A 20,583-nucleotide genomic window follows, 5' to 3' on the forward strand; every position below is an offset into this window, starting at 1 on the left:
GGAATTTTTGTTTTAGATTATTTTCTAGAAGTTTTGCATGCCTGGAATGGTTTTCACTTGGTCTTTGTAGTGACTCAAAGATTAGAGGCCTAAGAAACCTTAGATTACCCTGGTGTCTTTTTGTCTTCTTGATGAGTCTGACCTGTTTGTGAAATTTGTGCTTTGTGAGAAATAGGTTTACTTTTCTCTTTGCAAATCTTTGAACGAACTTGATTATAAGTTTTGAATTTCATTTTATAAAAGAAAACATATTTGGATGTTTTTTGATTGATTTGTTATTCTGAACGAATTAATCCTTAGTTTACTGAATAACTAAGTAAAACGTCATCAAAAAGATTTGAAGCTTTTATTACAATTAGGTTTTTAGAAGTTTTTAGATCTCAAGATTAGTTTTTGTAGTTTTGAGTGTTTTCTAGAACTTGTAGTTCTCTTTTGAAGAAAATTGTTTTTTGTAGTTTCAAGTTTTGATAAAAGAAAAGGGATTTTTTGTGAGCTTTAATTAGTAGTCTCGTTTTGACTTCTTATTGAAAAAGACAAAAGGATTTTCTTTTTATTTCTATGTTGAAAGAAGGATTTGTTTCTTAAAGAATTGCATTCTCAAACTCTTTTAGCTAGAATTTCATTGAAAGAAAAAAGGAATTGTTTATAATTTTAGGTGCATTTTTTTTAGTGTTTTTGGAGTCGAGTCTTCAGACCCTCAAAGTTTCATTTCCATACCTATTGACTTAAAGAACAACCCATAAAAGTAACGCTTAATTAAAATTGATCTAGCAATCTTTTTTATTTCTAGGGCTCTTATCACCAATATAACTTAGGCTAGTATCTTGGCGTAGGGAGTAATTAACTCTCCAAGATAGTTAAAACAAACAAGTAGCTATATATTGCGGTAGGAAATAAATCCAATTGTAATAGATATAATCTGGGAAGCTCCTCTTAAAGGATTCAATCACGAGATCATGTCCGAACCTTTAAGACAATCAAGTCTGTTTCATTGGGAAAGATAGAAGATTTGTGCGTATTAAAAACGGTAAACCTCGGATTAACCATTATCGAGGAACCTGGGGTCACTTGTTGGTAAACCTCGGATTGATCATGTCGAGGAGCCTTCAAGGGGATTGAGCTTTGTTACTTTGCCCTTGCGCGTAGATCGGATCGTAGAATTTTCCCCCAATTGTATTTGTTGTTGTTGGTAACCTTAGTGTCCATAAACTTAAGATTATTTCCTAAGATATGGTGAAGGACGGGTCTCATTGTACATGGAGCAGATGTCAACTAGACTCACTTGGACTCTCTGGGGTGTTCTCTTCACTCAATATGGTTTTGTGAAGAAACTTGTTCCAGTCTGTTTCATTAAGCAGGTTGTCGGGGTAACTGTTCCAACCGCCATTTCTGTATTAAATTCTACGACGTTGGATTTCATCACCAACTAGTGTTTTTAGTATGGGAAGTTACTGTTTGTGTGTGGTTTGAACTCTTAGATTTTTTAGGTGTGTGATTCAATTGTTTGTTTCTTTAGAGACTTTAGGTGCTTTTATTGAAATTTTCTTTGTTTGCGTGTGATTATTTTCATCCTACACCCAGAGATTATTATCCTTGATCAATCATGTCAAGACAGTCATCCATGTTTTCCCAATCACCGGAAACATTTTTATATGGCGGTCCCACTGTTCCTTTAGGGTACCAGTCACTTTTTGGTACTTTTTTAGGAGCAACTCCTCGACCGATTGAACATCAGTTATCACCTGGTAATAATGGAATGAAAACATTGACCGCAGAGCATATTTTTGTGATGTTTGGTAGTATTCCAAATGCTCAACCTCAAGGTAGTCAGTTACCGCCTGGGGGGCAAGGTAGTCAGTTACCACCTGGGGGGAAAGGTAGTCAGTTACCCCCTAGGGGTCAACCTCAAGGTAGTCAGTTATTGCCTGGGGGCAACCCCAAGGTAGTCAGTTTCCGCTTGGAGGGCTACCTCAAGGTTTTCAACCTTCAGGACAGTACATACCCCAAGGTCAACCCCATATTCCTCAGGATGCTTATCAACCCCAGAATCAGTACGTGCCTCAGGGTTATCAACCTCAAGGTCAGTACCCAACTCGAGGTTTCCAACCGCCTTCTGGTGAGTCATTTTTCCAAGGAGCTGGAAATGTACCTCCTAATTATCAGCCCTACGTTCAACCAGGTTATGGTCCTCCATATGTACAACCTTTTATGGGTCTCGGAATGAATATGGTGTGGGATCCATCTCAAACTCAACAGACTTTGCAACCTAATGTGCAGTTACCTTATCAAGCTAGACAACCTTTGGTTTCTGGTCCAACCCAGCAACCTGTCCAACCTACGGTTCAAACCTCTGCACCTAGTTTAGTTCAGCAGCTTGGGCCTAGCTCACCTCAGACTCCGCCTCGAACTGCTGCATTTTCTGTTCAACCTACCACACCTGTTTCTGGAGTATCTGTAGCTCTGGTTTCTACTATCCCTGCATCAGTGCAAACTCCTCAAGTCTTTATACCCCAGTCAGGACCTACAGTTCAGACTTCGGTCCAGATGCCTGCAGGACAAGCTGGTCCAAGTACAATTTCCACGAGTCAACCGTACCAGGGACAATATCAATCCGGTCCTACTGTACAAAATCTAGTTTATCAGTATCAACCGTACCCTGGCTATACTTATCAACAGCCTCAACAACCCCAGTTTGGTCTGGTTAATCCTAGTTTCCCAGGAGGTTATAACATTCCTAATGCAAATCCGATTCCAGGTTATCCTGGATATCCTCCTCCTGGAGCTGGTCTCATTATACAAGGTTTTCACGAACCTAACTGTCAGTTACCATTTATTGCAACTTTGGATTTACCTGATTTGTCGCACCTTATGAACGATCCAATTTATTGTCTTCCGTACTAGCCGCCAATGCCTAATAAGTTGCCCAGTGATGCCCCAAAATTCGAGGATAAGTCAGGTGAGGATCCGTCAAATCATGTTATGACTTATCACCTCTGGTGTGCATCTAATTCCATTATCGATGATTCAATCCGCTTATGTCTTTTTCAAAGAACTCTTATTGGTCTTGCTGCTAAATGGTACATTGAGTTACCACAAGGCTCTTTTTATAATTTCAGTCGGTTAGCCACTGCTTTTTTAACTCATTTTCAGTTGCCTGTCAGATACGACAATGGCACAGAACTGTTAACTTCACTAAAACAATCCATGTCCACATATATTTATGATCATATTCATGAATAGTGACATAGAAGGTGTTTAGTGAAAGTTTTCATTCCAGATCAAATTTTAGTGGAATGGTTCGTTAAATCATTGTTACCTAAAATCGCTGAAGATGTAGCTAAGGCAGGAGTTGTCACTGAAGAGCAAGTCATTGCTCATGTTCAGTACCTTGACCTTGTTTATACTCAGTCAGGTACTTTACAGGAAAAAATCCCTAATCTTCCGAAAACTACAGCTCCTTCAGGGTCTCATGTCGGTGATGGTATGATTGGCTCAGTTAATATTAAAAGCAAGAAGAAATCTTCAAAGAATTCTTCTCCTACAATAACTTTACCTGATTCCCCGGAAGGAGATTCTTCCGCGGAATTTTTTATCGACATCCATGTTGTAGATTCATCTACAACCAAATTCGGTAGTAAAGAGAAGGGGAAGAACAAAAACAATCAAAATTCAAAAGATACAACAAATAAAAATGAATCTATTGACGAAAAACAAAAACCTCGCTATCCTTGTTTCATCTGCGATGAGGATCATTTTACTAAAGAATGCCCATATCGAGCAGAGTTTTCAAAATTTGTTAAAGGTTCTCAAATGCCTACTATCTTGAAGGATCCTTCTCCTACTCAAGATAGTAAAGCGATTGCTTCTTCCTCGAATACCTTGGAAGAACCCATTATGATGATGTCTCATGTTAGGATTGCGACACGATCGCAAGATTATGGTAGTAAAAATCTTGTTGATGGTAAAGAAGCAGAATCTTCTAGTTCAAACACATCAATGACACCTCCTCCTAGGTCTGCTCCCCTATAGATCGAGAAACCCAACCTAGAATTAGTAACCAAACCGCCTACTAAAGGTATATTTCTAAAATCAACTTTCAATCCATATATGAGAGCTGACCAGAATTATAACATTGTTGAAGACTTAGTCATTGCCCCTTCAGTAATGTCAGTTTTGGAAGTGCTGAAATCATGCCTAGCACAACGTAAATTACTATTGTTTGCTATAAGAGCTGTTGATATTCAGGATTCGAACCTAATAATCTTCGATTTAGAGAATAGTACACCTCGCCTTCCTCATCAAATGGCTTTCCAGATTCCAGTGTTAGTCAAAAACAGACCTTGCTTTAGGACTCTGATTGATGAGGGAGCTTCTACGTGTATTATGTCAATCCAATGTTGGAGATCGCTTGATTCTCCCACACTCAATCAGTCTCCGACAATTATAAAGGCTTTTGATGGCCGAGGGTTCCATCCTTTTGGCATTTTACAGGATTTACCTATATGGGTTGAAGGCAAAACTGTAAATCTAGATTTGGAAGTGGTTGATGCCCCTCTAGATTACAACCTTCTCCTGGGTCGCAGTTGGTCTTATGCTATGACTGTTATTGTTTCATCAGTCTTTCGGCTTGTTAAGTTTCCTCATAACGGAAAGATCATTACGATAGACCAGCTGACTTATTTCTCATCTGACCTAGCCTCTACAGATAGTGTTCAGCATGTCGGGAAAACAACTATCCCTTACAAGGATGTTCAGGTAGGTTTGATTAAAGATTATGGTTTACTAGGCACTTTTTCCTTTCCTCCTCCTAACGTATCACCTTCTATTGCAACTATTCATATGATTTCTTTGAACACTATTGCTTTTGATGATCCTTGGATCGTACCTTCCGATTCTGAGGTGGATTCATTTGATGGTGCAATGCCTTTGAGTCCCTTTGAAATTGCATATCAGGTTGTATAGTCGTTTTCTGATTCTTGACCCATTGCGAGGATAGTTTTTCCTGTCTCAACCTCGTTAAAAAATGAAACTGGATGTGTCGAGGAAAGTTTTTCCCTATGTCAACCTCATTAAAAAATGAAATCGGGTGTCTGGAGCATAGTTCCTTGTCTTGTGTCAAGCTCGTTAAAAAATGAAACAAGGAGTCATCGAGGATAGTTTGTTCCTGTCTCAGCCTCGTTAAAAAATGAAACTGGATGTCTTGAGCATAGTTCATTATCTTGTGTCAAGCTTGTTAAAAAATGAAACAAGGGTCATGAGCATAGTTCCTTGTCTTTTGTCAAGCTCGTTAAAAAATGAAACAAGGGTTTTGAGGATAGTCCTTTTCCTGTGTCAACCTCATTAAAAAATGAAACAACTCCCTTTCCAAGTCGAGTCTTTCCAAGATCTCGAAAGTGAACCTTCATTCCATCCACCTGGTTGAATGCAATGAAGCTTGGGGGGCATGTACCTTGATTTGAGTCATTATGCCAAGGGCATGCGAACTTATAACAAGCAGAGTCTTTTCGTTTCAAGCTTGTTAAAACATGAAACTGAATCCAAGCAGATTTCTCTATGGTTCAAGATTGTGTACAAATGAACCTATACCTGATTTACATCTCGTGATTTCCGTTTTTATCCGCTAAATTCTGTTAAATGAGCCTTGGTTGTTTTCTTTCCATCGCCACCATCTCTTTGGCTGATTATATGCTTTCACTTGGTTGTTTACCCTTCTTGAGGGACCGCATCTATGAGTGGTTTTATTAGCCAGCCTCTTAACCATTACATGTTTTGCGCAGTTCCTCCATTGCCGGAACCAGTTGCTACCCTTTATACCACTCGTTCCTCTAGGACGAGTCTTCTTTAAGCTCTTTTCTGACTCGTAAAATATGAAAAGATTGCCAAGTTTTTCCCTTTTTAACTCGTTAAACAGAATTAAAAAGGCGGTCCACTTACAGCTCTTTTATGACCGTATAAACATGAAAAGATCGTCAGACTTTTGTCGTTTCAAGTTCGATATTGATTATAAAATGATGTTTCTTCGATCGCTTTTTTACTTTTTTAGATTGGAGCCACTAATTATGAAAAGTACTCCTTGATCTTAATGGTCAAGCAGTTCTCTCAAGTATTATTTTATACTTTTTCCGACTTGAGGGACACAAATTTACGAAAAAGGACACCCATGGAGTTTCCTTAAGTTTTTCTTCTGACTCCCTAAAATTGAAAAACACCGAGTTTTTCCTATACTAGACTCGTTAAAATTTAACAGTAAAGGACTTGGTCAATTTTAAACAGGAACGAACCACTCCATCTTAGGATTCAAATTTTAAAATAAGTTGGACTCATCCAAAGGATGAGCTTATAACCAAGCAAATGTTATCCTCCTCAAGCTTGTCAAAAATAAAAAGGTACTTTCAAGAAATGGTGGGGGAAAAGAGAGAAAAATGAACCTGTTTGTTATACTTTGTGTTTTAGAAAAGCAGTTAACCACTCTTGAAAACGACACTTTTTGTTTACCTGGGTTGGGAAATCCTTTGCCTAACAGTTAATCAAACCATATTGAAAGCCTTCAGCCGGTTTCTGGGTATTAGCTTTGGGTAAATTGTCACCAAACCATCTGCAGTGTCGTTATGTGTTCAAGAAGTTAGTTCAAATAAACCATTCATTTGCAAGATATCTGTCATCCATTTTAACCATCCCTAAGTTAGTCCTTGCCAAATATATTTCTTCAAAACTTGATCTATCATTTCGTCTTGTGGGCTTGCCTACGACAGATCACTTTCTATCTATTTTAGCTCATTATCTAGAAAGATGATCTAGAAATTGTCAGTACCTTGGAATCTGCATGCCCTAATGGCAGGTTTCTCTCCTTTGACGACAAGTTGCATCATTGACCTTCGATCAAAGGATTCCATGACATGTTCGACATCAGCTCATTTATTCACATTTCATGAATTGTACTGAGTACTTTGAAAGCCATTGACATTACTGGTGGTTTCTCTCACACTTGTTAACAGTTCACATCATCGACTGGTAATCAAGTGGTTTCTACCATGTTTGACTTCAACACATTCATTCGCATGGATAGAATCGTACTAGTTCGGGAAGCAGAAATCAAGACCCTGGATCTAGTTTCTACCATCCAAGCTGCGACAAATTTTGTTATTCATTATGCAGTGGACTATTCATAAACAGATGGCTACGCCCATACTGTGTCTATATATGTCTATACTCGTGATGTATTACAAAATCATTCCTGTATCAGAGCAGTTTAGTTAGTTTTCTAGTCAGTTTTGATCTAAGCATGGGAATGCCTACCTTAGCGATGATATGTTCACACACACACACACACACACATATATATATATATATATATATTTTGCATTGAATGTTTTTACAAGTTCCGACTGGGGTGTCCACAGGATGATCCTTGAAATTATAAAGTACTTCACTCTTCATACATGAAAGCCTTCTATCTTCATCTATTACAGACTTCGCACTTTAGGGGGCAATCTGTTGCACAAAAATTTTCACCTTGACATTCTACAATCTGTGTGAGTCCATTACCACTCATAATTTCCTCCTTTGCAAGTCTTAAGCCTTAGTTCTTCATATCAAGCCTTGAAAATAAGAGAAAGCCCTCAAAAGTCTATAAAACTCTGGTTCCGCACTTTCTCTTAGCATTACCTGCGGTCCCGCACCTAAAGGTCATGTCCCCTGCGCACCTGACCGCTCTATCTCTGTGTTATGGGTGCAGACCCCTGTAAAAGTAAAAAAGGCGCAATTATATTCTTAAAAACTCACTTTGAGTCATTTCTAGAAGCTTCTAGAAGGAATCTTGAGGTGGCAAGTTCGCTCCTTTAAGGTTCATGCATCCCATACCTTAAGGAGCTAACCCCTTGATGTGAGGAGCTTATCCCTTTGAAGGAGGACTCTATCCCTTCATAGGTGGACCTGTAACCTCCTTCCTTTGCACTATAAAATGAAGCATTGGGCTGGTTACTTGGGAGGTTGAAAGCTGAATATTTTTGAGGTGAAATGCTGCTTGAACTTAGTCTTCCTAATTGAGCTGTTGTGAGGAGAGATTACATACCTCTTTGATCTCATTTGGAAGAGTGTGAGGCTTTTCAAAGTAAAGGAGATTCCTGTTTCGGACCCTGGGAAGAGCTTGTACAACATCAAGGCACCAAAGGTTGTAAGGTTCTTCTATTTCAAAGTTAATACAAATAAGTTTATTTTTCTCAATAAGTTGTGTTTTATGGTTTATTTTATGGATTCCTTGATCACCATAATGAACATGATTTATGATATTAGCTATGCAGGTGTTATTTGATGTGTGATTGTTTGTGATTGCAGGTTCTCAAAAGGAAACTCTTTCGGACGGTTGAAGGATGGCTGCTACAAACTAGCATTGGACTTAAGGTAGGGTCTAAACACCTCTATAGTTTTTATTAATGAATCACAATATGTTTAGAGAAAGGTAGATTTGCTTGTCTTGCTTGTTGCTAGATATCTTTTGATACTAGGGAGATCGGCCTTGTCCGCAAGATCGATTTATCCGGCCAACATAGCCTGTGTACAAAACTTGGTATTCAAGACTCTTAGGACCACTTGGTTAAAAAAATCCTATAGCAGTGGCCTACATAGACATCCACATAGAAAATTGAGTTTTTGGACATCTCTTCACTAGGAGCCACTTTCCACTACCTTGTCAATGTTGAGAATAATTTTTGGTGGAAGGTTAAGGAAGAGTTTGGGGTTGAAAATCAATCACAACTCTAGAGGGATAAGGGCACCATTGACTCTAAGAACAAAGGATAGATAAAATATAACCAAATCAAATACAACCAATAAAAGCCACATGTTAGGAAGAAGAACAAGAATTTTAAAGACATGGGAAAAATGGTGTGATTGCCACGAAAGACATTGACACAAAAATGACAAATGTCACACTAGACAATTGATATTGGCTCACTTAAAAGCCCAAGTCTCTTATTCAACCATAATACCATAAGAATCCATGGATACGACAGACAACATCATTAATGTAAAACAAAATGTTATTATTTCCATTGCAAAGGTACTAATAGTGGAACTCAAGGATACTAAGAAAGGCAAGTGCCTCTTCCACTCATAGATGTGGATGAAGGGGACACTACTACACCTAATTTCTAAAGTGGTTACCACAAGAAGTTGATATCAATACGAACCATCAAGAAGACATAGCTCTTATTGATGTCACACCTTAAGGCACAAACCATTGGTTAGTTGATCTAAGGACAATAAATTTTCACTGTCAACAATGTCATTTGCAATACAACATTAACCATTTAAAAGATGGGTACTATGTGATTTTCCACAACTTTAAGTTCTTGACGTTATATTTGTACAACCATATATGTGGAAGTTTCAGGGTGTTTACTAATCTAGGCTCTATAGTGTCAATGCCACCCTATGAGATTAACAATATATGATAACACAATTACTAACATCGACTACTCTAACATATCTAATCACTACTAAGTAGTGCAAGAAGATATTCTCTTATATTATGAGGTTAGTCCTCTTCATGCTTTGGTTAGAAGGAGAAAATAAAATCATTGCAACTACCAAGGCCTGTACAATGGGTCCCTCTATCCAACAAAGACAAGTATATCAACTCGTGAAAGAATACACAAATATATTATCTTCACGAACAAGAGTACCCCCTCTAGATTGCATGTTCTTTCATTTCAATCTCAATCTAATCCAAATCAATTTATGAAACATGTGGAGGGTTCCATTGACTATGATTAAGACAAGAGGTGCTATACAACCCAGTGTAAGGGAGATATTGTGAGATAAAATTACATTTAATAATAATAAAATATTTTTTACATTAACAAAATAAAAAATAGTAATAACAAAACAAATCAATGTTAGCCATAAATAAAATCTTCAATTTCCACCTTAGTTTTACATCAATTTTATATAGAAAGATAAAAAAAGTAAAAGTAAAAAAATAAATAAAAAATAAAAATTACTTTTTGCTATGAGGGAGTCATGTAATTTCTTATGGCATGTAAAAATAATGTTATTGATATTACATGATGTATAATTCATTTTATGTTCAGTCAACATGTAACATTTAAAAAAAAATAAAAAAAAAATTAGTGTGAGCCATAAATAAAATATTTAGATGTTCATATTAAATAACATAATTTTATATCAACTTTATATAGGAAAAAAAAATTACATTAAAAAATTTATTATATTTTCACTTTCCATTGTGAGGGAGATGTGTAATTCATTCCATTCTTAATATGAAGTTGATATATAACATTTAATAACAATTCCTTTTTAATCCAAAGATTGCAACATCAAATGATATATATCTATATATATATATATATATATATATATATATATAGCCAGAGAGAGAGATATGGTTTTACTTCCGAATATGAGCGGATGTGTATTAATATTTTAATATGGATCTAAACCATAAATAAAATATTTCAATGTCAACTATGCATGTATTAATCTTTAAACAACAGGAAAATCTATGCCTATATTAAATAAAATAAGTGAAACTAAGAAATTTATTATAATCAAAACATTTTATTAGTGTGCTTCTCAAACCAGCATATATCCATTTTAATTCTAGATTTACCAAGAGCCAAGAGGAATCAAATCTCCCTAGGTGCAAACATTTCCTCAAGTTTTGCACATATAGGTTTACATTTTGAGAGATTTGATCGCTATAGGTCCTTGGTATATCTAAAGTTAAGGTGGATCTATGCTTATGTTTATTACAATGAGTTTTTGAGTAGGTTGTTGACGATAATAAACATCAACTTCTAGGGGTCTACAACCTACCCTCCACTCTTGGGTCACAACTAGGGGATTTGAACCTTGGATCTCTCAGTTATCTCAATACTCACGTTACTTTGGTCACCAATTGAATTTCCACCTCGGACAAACATCGAAGTATTTATCTATGTAACATGTCTCCCTATAAATTCATCAAAAATACTATTCAAATAAAAAGCACTCCAATTAATATTAATCATAAAATGACTACAAAATTAACCAATTCTCGCTTCTTCCATTAATAACACCATTATAACTACTCTTGCATTGTTGTTTTAATCTATATTTATTTTAAGCATGTTGAGTTTCTGTAAATTATGTGGTCCATAAGCATCCCTTTGCAAACAAAAAAACTTAATGGCGCTCTAAAGTCGAAACCCTTATGGAGGCTAGGATTCTAGCCCAAATATCTTGTAGATGGCACTCAAACCCCTTCACGCTTTCTCGACTGCATTCTAGTTTCCTATTCTAATTTTTACTCAAGATTATTTCTTCTATTTTATCTCTTCCCTTTTAGTTTCCTTAGTGTCCATGTTTTTTTTTGTTGGTTTTTGGTGGTCCCTCTTTCTGGTATAGCTATGGTCTGGCTATTTTTGGACTACTGATGAGTCCTTTAATTGACAAAGGATATCTAGGTTTTTCCAGACCATTTTGTTAGCCAAGGTCAGGCTACCTAGAGTATCATGTAACATCCCAGAGCAGGAGGAGTTGGGACAAGTGCTCAGTTGGTGGGAGAAAAGGATAAAAAGAAGCACAACCAAAAACACATTAAGGCGTTGGAGGGACAAAAAGAAATAACCCTATGCATGGATGTAAACATGGATAGGGTCGAATCCCTCTCCAAGAAATCCCTTGTGGTAAAACTCAGTCATATTTCCATGTCACATGAGCAGTTGCTTTCATGGGTTAGGGCTTCTTGGAAGCCATTGGTTGGATACACGCCTATAATAAACATCTTGGTCAACAAGTTGATTCACTTCCACTTCCCGATAGAGAAATATTTGGAGCATATTCTCAACAGACCTTGGGTTATAGGTAGAGGCTCATTGTGGCTACAAAGGTGGCATTTGTCCCTTTTCTTAAGAACATAACAACAACGCCATAAACACCTATGGGTAATTTTGTTAGGCTTCCCCCTAGAGCTCTGGTCAAAAGATGTCCTCATTAAGATAGCTAAAATTCAGGGGATATTCGTTTATCTTGAAGAAGCATCTCTCTTTATGGCAGACAAGTGAAAGGCATGGGTTCTGGTAAACATGGACACCTTGGAGGGTTTACCAGAGACCCTTAAAATCTACTTGGGAGATAGAGTTATCAACCAACCTTTGGACTACTAGATAATGCCATTAAGGTGCCTCAACTGCAAACAAGTGGGACATATGGTAATTTCCTGTGATGCTCCATCTTGCAATGGTATTGGGGCAAAAAATCACTTCAAAGCATTAACTATCCCTCTTATTGTAGATGGGAAGAAAGTCGCCTCCTTACCAGAGATTGTGACAAACCCTATCAGTGATTTAGTGGAGACTTAGATCCTGACATCAGAAAACATTGCTTTGGAGAACAACTAGATGGAAGACTCCACTCCTCTGAACATAATCAATGATTTGATCTCAGGTGTTGGGTTGTCAAAGGATCCATCAACAAAAAGGGTTGCAAATTCAGCACTAGAGGACAACGTTATCGACCAGAACACTAAGGTTCCCAGTCATGAAATCAGCCAAGCATCAGATCCCACATTTGGTGGCGAGGAACCGACATGTAATTCCATAGTTGTTCCTAATTCTCTAATTCAATTCTTATTGCTTGAAGATAATTTTCTTATTAAATAGATTGAAATGAATGCATTCAACTCCAAAACATTGCATCAAACCTCACCAAACTATGTTATGTCATCTGAAATTCCTCACAAGCCCCTCCAATGCTTTCCAACCCCCTTTGACCCCTGCAAAAATCATATGCTAAGATAAAATTCTCAAGTAATGACCACAATATTCCATACCAACCTGAACCATACCTACTCAAAACCCCTTACTCTCCTAACTATTCTTTCTCCACCCTATCCACCCCCCTATTCCCCCACTTTCTTACAAGGAATCCCTGAACCAAATTCCCATTCCAACATCCATTGGAACCTCTCCTATAGAAACTTCCTTCACTGAACCTAATTTTTCTTTTCCTATTGTCACCATTAGAAAGAAAAAACAAAACAAAAAATCACTTACCAAAGAACTCAACCCTCCAAAATCCATCTAGGGTGGATTATGCCTCACACCACCTACTAATATAAATGATGATTCATGGGCCCTTACAAAAACGAAGCTCACCATCTCTACTTCTTAATTATCATCCTGTCTCTAAATATAAGAGGGGTAAGAGGAACCTAAAATTTTCCTTTCTCAAGAAACTAATAGACATACATTGCCCTTCCATCATTCTTCTTCAAGAGACTATGGTTCCAAGCAAAAAGGCTAGGGAGGCATTACAAAATGTTTGTCTGGGTTGGCACAATTATGCATTGGATTCAAACAGTTTATCAAGTGGGATCCTAAAATAGCCTCCTTACAATCCTTCTCAATAATGGTTGGTATTATCCTTGAAGGACATCTTAGAGGATTTCCTCTTCCAAAAAATCCCGTGAATTATTACAGTCCATATGGTGGTAGGCAAGAATTCTGGGATATGGTCTAAGCTAGCGGCCTCCTCTCAGACCAGTCACTCCTTATTGTAGGTGATTTGAATTCTACTTCATTGGCTGGAGGGACCCAGAGTCTCTGGCTCATGCGAATCCTATGGCATCTTATTTCTCAATGATGCTTTAACTATATAACCTTTGCGACATTACCCCTTTCTCAGTAGCTCCCACCTAGAGAAATGGAAAAATAAGGTTAGAAGACATAAAAAAATGTCTTGATATATTTTCGATGGTTGATCATTTAGTCGCTAAATTAGGGAGAGTCAGATCCTAGATTACACAAGATAAGATTTCAGACCATTTGTCAATTCTCCTGGAAATGGTCTTTGGTTCCCCCAAAAACATATATCCCTTTAAATTAAACCACTCATGGTTGGAGGATGGGCCCTCTAGGTCGTTGTTAAAATATTCTTGGAAGAACTGTGCTCCTACAAATAGTTCCTCCGCTCTAGTATCCTTGGCTAGAAAACTCTCGAAGATCAGGAAGGTTGTGGTGGGATGGGAGAGGAACAGAAAGCCAGAACAAAAAAAGAACCTGTGGACATTAAAACATATGATCACATCTCTCATATCTATTCTTCCTCCTCCTTTCTTATTGATTTAGCATAGAGAATGAGCTATCTGGACTCCGAGAAACACCAAATACTAAATTAGAAGAAGAGGCTTGGCGATTAAAAAGTAGGGCCACCTGGATCAAACAGGAAGACGGTAACACAAAGTTTTTCCACAAATATGATAAGAGGGGAAGACTGCCACTAATTCTATTGAATTAAATACTGTTGTTGTTGCCCACTTCTCCTCCCTTTTTGAGGATCCAGGCACCTCCAATATCAGCACACAATTTCATCTCATCAAACATTGCCCGCAATTTCTCAACCAAGAGGATACTATTCAAACCAGCTTCCCTATAACACTCGAGGAAATTAAAAAGGTTTTAAAGTGGTTTGCAAAAGAAAAAAATCCAGGGCTTGATAGCTAGATTATCAAACTTTTCCTTTCATTTTTTGATCTCATGGGGCCTGATCTCTATTGTATGGTGGAAAAAACTAGAAGATTTAGGAAAGTCTCAACTACCATCAATACTACTTACATAGCCTTGATTCCAAAGTGTTCAAAGCTTAAGTCTTTTCTAGACATTAGGCCCATCTCCCTGTGCAACCTAATTTATAAAATCATCAAAAAGGTATCTCTAACAGGATCAAGAGTTTTCTTGTTGTGAAGGTGTCTCCACACCAATTTGGTTTTCTAGGTGAAAAATATATCCACAATGCCATAGGCATCACACAAGTTGTCCTGCACTCCATAAAAATGGAAAAAATTGAATGCTCTTCATGTACTCAAAATGGACCTCAACAAAGCTTTTGATAAGGTCAATTGGACCTTTTTGAGACTGGTTCTCCTTCAGATTGGCTTATGACAAGAGGTGACTAACTAGATTACGGGTTGTGTATCCTTTGCCAAATTCTTCATTCTAATTAATGACTCTCCCTCATATAACTTCACATGCACTAGAGGACTCAAATAGGGATGTTTGTTATCCCCTCTCCTATTTTTGCTTGTGATGGAAGGATTGAGTCTACTTCTACTGAAAGAAAAGAAGGAAGGGAATAGAAAAGGCATAAAAATTTATGCTAGATAGTATATCCCCCACCTCCTATTCATGGAGGATGTGTTGTTGTTGGGATTTGGCTCTATTGTTGAATGGTATGCCTTCCACAAAATTATAAATATTTTCTATAATTCCACATGCATGGAGGTTACCCTAAGCAAATCCTCCTTTTATCAAAATGTTATAAGTCCTAAAATAATCTCATCCATAGAATCCTTCCTACCTATGAAATCCCTTCCCCTGGAATTTGGTTTAAAATATCTTGGTTTCTTCCTAAAACCAAATGATTATTATAAAGGGGACTGGATGTGGCTGATCCAGAAAATTGAACAAAAAAACTTATGGTTTTACAATTGGTTGTCTTTTGGGGGTAGAGCAATTCTTGTTAAATAAGTTCTAGAAAATATTCCAGTCTACCAGTTATCCTTAGCCAAGATTCCCATGGAAATTGTCAAAGCCACCAGACAAAATATGTTCATCTTCCTGTGGTCTGGTAAAAGATGCAAAGAAAAGATACATCCAATTAGTTGGGCCTCCTTGTCCATTCCAAAAAATCTTGGAGGACGGGGTTTTAAAAATTTGGCTTGGTTTGGAAAAGCCTTGGCCCTGAAAAATATTTGGAGAGGTCTCTTCAATGGGAGTTTTTGGAGTTAGGTATTAAAAAGAAAATATCTAAAAAATATATCGATGGTGCACTGGCTTAGAGATCAAGTTAAAAAAATAGCTAAAAGAGGTTCCATTGTCTGGTACACACTCGTTGCTTCCTTTCTCTTTCTCTATAATTGGTTAGCTTGGAAAGTTGGTGATGGGAGGCAAATTATTCTAGGCAAAGGCCCTTTCATAGGCAGAGCCAAAGTCTACAAATTATCCCCATATTTGATCAACTGCTTGTATTCTAAAGGAATCTACCACCTATAATATCTCAAAAGAATTTACTTTTCTCTACCCAAAAGGAGCTTTTGGCTTAGTACAGTTGAACTGGGTCTAACTGGATAATTAATAGAAGAATGGAGCCATTTTGTTAAGGAATTGATTAGTAACGAGTTATGCTTAAACAATTCAAATGACTCGTTGATATGGACCTAGGCCTCATTTGGTAAAGTTAAAGCCAAACAAGCCTATGAAGCTATTTCTCACTCTGTTGTGGTTAAGGACATTAGATGGTGGAATAAATATATCTAGAAATGGCATATGCCCAATAATAAAAAATGTTTTTTCTGACTGGTCTTACATAATAAAATTCTAACTTGGGAGAACCTTCAGAAACGTGGTGTTATGGGACCAAACGATTGTTTCCATTGCAGACAACATGGGGAAACAATGGACCACCTCTTTTTCAAATGCCAAATATCTCAAAAAATATGGCTCTCTATCCTGCAAATTCTTGGCACCGAAGAAAATCTGAATCAGTGCACCTTTGAAGACTCACTATGCTTATGGGCTAAGAAACATAAAATTCTAAATATCCTTCCCATATTTGTCACCTGGGGCATTTGTAACCTTAGGAATAAGGTTATTTTCGAACATGGGAACATAAATATCCTCCTCTCATCCTTCAAGATCACTTCTCTGTTCAAAGAATACTTGTCCCAACAATACTAAAGTCCTAGAGAGTGATCCGAATTGGATAATTACATTGTTGGTCATCCATCTCAATGCATTTGGAGTGGAAAAAGTGGAGGAATCATCTCTCGGGACCGTTTTTATTGGCAGGACACAATTTGGCGAAACGGGGTTTGATACCTTCTAGGAGCATTTTGAGGCATCAAACGACAATTTTTGAGGGTTAAAATTTTCCACTTGAGTGAAGCACATTTTCATGCTATTCTACACACATAAATATTTCCAACGATGCAAGAATCACATCAATCAGAGTCCATATGCAAAATTTATGCCACTCAGAAGTTGACCTTCCTATTTTCACACCTATAGTTCGGGAAGATGCCGCGTCAACCCCATTATTCATGAAAAGGGGCTAGCCACGTGTTTGTTATGTAAAGGGCTCTAGAAAAGTCTATTTTGTAACTCTAGTTAAGCATTGATGTATTCAAACTTAACCATTAGTAGGCTATCGGGTGTGTTATAACTGACCACTAGGAGGAAGAGGCATTCCATCCTTTTGAGAGAATTTTGTTGCATAGCTGAGCAAAGATAGGCAGGAGAGATAGCATGTAGAGCACACAGAGAAGATATGTGTACTGTAGCAACCCACGAGCCACAAATGTTACTTCTTTGTATCTGCATCCATATTTCCATGCAGAGAAAGAGAGCAAAGTGACCTCACCTTCCACCTGGGTTTTCTCCCAAAAGGATTTCCCAGAGAGCATATCTTGTGTATTATGTGTGTGTGAGCCTACTTTGTCATTCTCTAATTTTCTTCTTGATTTACTTTTCCATACATGCACTAATTACATTTAATTTTACAGATCTAGAAATTAAATAAAAGTATAATAGTGTAGAATCTCAGATCTTTAATATAATATTATTAGATATGTTGTGACAAACTGTCTAGTGGAATATCCACGACAGTTTACGGATAATTTGGTATTAGATCATGTTTCTTTGGGTATTTTGTGGATATTGCAAGGATCTAGATTGGAGAGGCCAAAAATTGTAAAACTCTAATCATGGGCGACGAATCTGTAAATGAAACTCATGATCCTGCGGAGGTGAGGTTTTTGCAGCTCGAAGAACAAGTCGTGGATATAAACCGCAATGTGAACCTCCTCATGGCGGCCCTAAGCAATATGATGGGGATATTTGGAGAAGAATGGGGTTCAAATGCAGAGGACAAATCAGAAGGGGGATTGGGAGATCAGGAAGACACAAATAACCAACCGAAGAAAGAACTCAGAAAATATCAACCCAGTTCAAGTGTCATGAACTAATCCATGTTTAAAGTGGAAGAAAAAGTCGATATTAAGCCATACCACAGCAAGATCGATGCTTTGAAGTTGAACCACTAGTTGCAACAACTAAAAATTTATTTAAGTGTCCATCAAATCGAGGAAGGGTAGAAGATCTCATTCGTGCGACTGGAACTGGAGGGCCATGCACTGACTTGGTGGGAGAGCCACATGGAAACCTTGAGGTTGGAGGGAGAACCTCCAGTGCCTAAGTGGGAGGATTTCAAAACCCTCATTAAGTCACAGTTTGATCCAGGTGGATGTTGGTGGCCACCCACCTATCCCATTTGGACCCCCACAACTGTCTCTTTCAGTTTTTTTGTTTCCTTAATTATAGCACAATTTACTATTTTTAGCAGGTTTTCGGGTCCTAAACTGCCGAAGCCGTTTTGAGGCCCTAAACGACGTTTTTTTGGAAATCCACCGCCGCGATTTATCTATCTAAAAATCGTTTTTTTCGTCGTAGTCCTCGGAGAGATCTTTCCAACGGGCTATCATGCGCGTCAAATGGAGATAGTACGACCAATTCACGACCCCGGGTAGTTGATGTACCAACTTACCCAAAAACGGGGCCCACAATTTGGCGTTTCATCTTCTAGGGTTAGGTTTTGGAATGTGAAGGGTTTTCCATTGTTTCTCAACAATAAATAGGCCCTCGAGCCTCATTGTAACACAGTTTTTGGAGAACAGTTCAGAGGCATGTAGCCGACACATCGCTTCTCAGAGATAAGCTACCATCGGCATAGCTGGATTACTTCCATTTCTATTTGTAAGCATATTTCAGTATTTTACAGTAATGAAATGAAGTATTATTTCCGCTGCATATTTGTCTTTATGGTTATCTTTGTATTTTATTGCGTTCCTATTTAAATCCAGATCAGTGGTATCAGAGCGGTCTGCTTTTTCTCTGTTTTTCTTTGCATGTCCCCAACAAGGTCGGGATATAAGGAGTTAGGTCTAGAACTGGTCGAACCTTTGCAAGACCAGCCTCGCAAATCTCGACAACCTCCCATGGCGGATGAGAAGAAAAATGAGGGGGCAGGAGATCCTATCAAAATCTTGCTCGAAGAAGCCCTCGAGCGACAAAGGAACGCGATGATGGACAGCTTTGCCCAAATCCTTCAGCAGCTACCTAGAGGTGACGCATCGGCTTCCAACAGCTACTCTGGAAATGCCACACCGTTTAAGGTACAAGTTAATTTTGAAATCCCCGTCTTCGAGGTTCAAATAGACACAGATGCCGTAGATAAATGGTTAAATCTGCTCGATGGGTATTTTTCTGTTCATGAATTTTCAAGTCGGGAAAAGATTGTTTTCGCTCTTCTCAAAGCATCCCCCCATGTCAAGGACTGGTGGGAAACCTACTGCGAACAGAAGGATGAAAGTACAGGCTCACTGTTTTCAGCCACACCCACTTGGAATGACTTCCGGGATGTCATCAAGGAGCAGTACTACCCTGTCAAAAGCTATGAGGACAAATACATCAAATGGACGACACTACAGCAGGGACGAGACCAAGATGTGCCAGAGTTCACAAACATTTTTCATACCCTTCGCACACAATTGGGTATCAAAGATTCTGAGCTGCATCTAGTACTCAAATACCGTGGCTGCCTACACATATGCATCTAGGAAGAGATGGAGTTCTTGAACATCTCCTCACTCAGCATAGCATACCGATACGCTGTCAAAATCGAGCAAAAGTTCAAACAAAAGAAGCAAGACTTTGGATCTGCAAATCCAAAGCCCAAAGGACAAAGCCAAGGTGGGGTGACCCAAGACAACCCGTCGAAGCCGAAAGAAAAGAACAACACCACGAAGCCGAAGAAGGACACAGGAAAGTGGTGTGAGTTCCACAAGAGTCCAACTCATAACACAAGTGAGTGTCGGACCAAGTAGTTGTTGGTGGCCGAGTTGAAGGCTTCCGAATCAGATGCATGTTCTGACTCTGAGTCAGAACCCGACAAAGGGAATGACAAAGGGAAGCAGATCATTGATGCGGATCCCAGCGCCACTGTTGCTACTGCCAAGATCCAGAAAAATGAGCCCGAAGATCCAGAGGAGGGGGAACGTCTTTTCCACTCACAAATGTGGGTGAAGGGTTCGCCGTTGCAATTCATTGTCGACAATGGCAGCCAAAAGAACCTCATTTCAGCAGAGGTTGTGAAGCGGTTGGGCCTACCAACTACACCACACCCACAGCCGTACAGTATCGGTTGGCTTCACAAAGGACGAGATCTCAAATTTCGCCAGCAGTGTTGCCTTCTCTATGGCATCAAGCCCTTCACAGACGAGGTATTGTGTGATGTTACACCTCTGGATGTTTGTGATGTACTATTAGGCCAGCCATACTTGTGGAGGTGACATGCTGTGTGTGAGTCAAGGCCTCGCGCTGTCATAATTTCTTTGGATAATTCATTATACAGGATACCGGAGGTAGCCCCAGCTACCACCACCTCTTTGATCACTGCTAAGAAAGGAAACAAGCTCATCTCACAGACTAGGAAATTTATTTTCTGTCTGGTTCGCTCCCAAAGTAAGGG

Source organism: Pinus tabuliformis, chromosome 7, assembly GCF_031772625.1.
Source record: "Pinus tabuliformis cultivar Carrire ecotype Pingquan chromosome 7, CPIR1, whole genome shotgun sequence".
Classification (NCBI taxonomy): Eukaryota; Viridiplantae; Streptophyta; class Pinopsida; order Pinales; family Pinaceae; genus Pinus; species Pinus tabuliformis.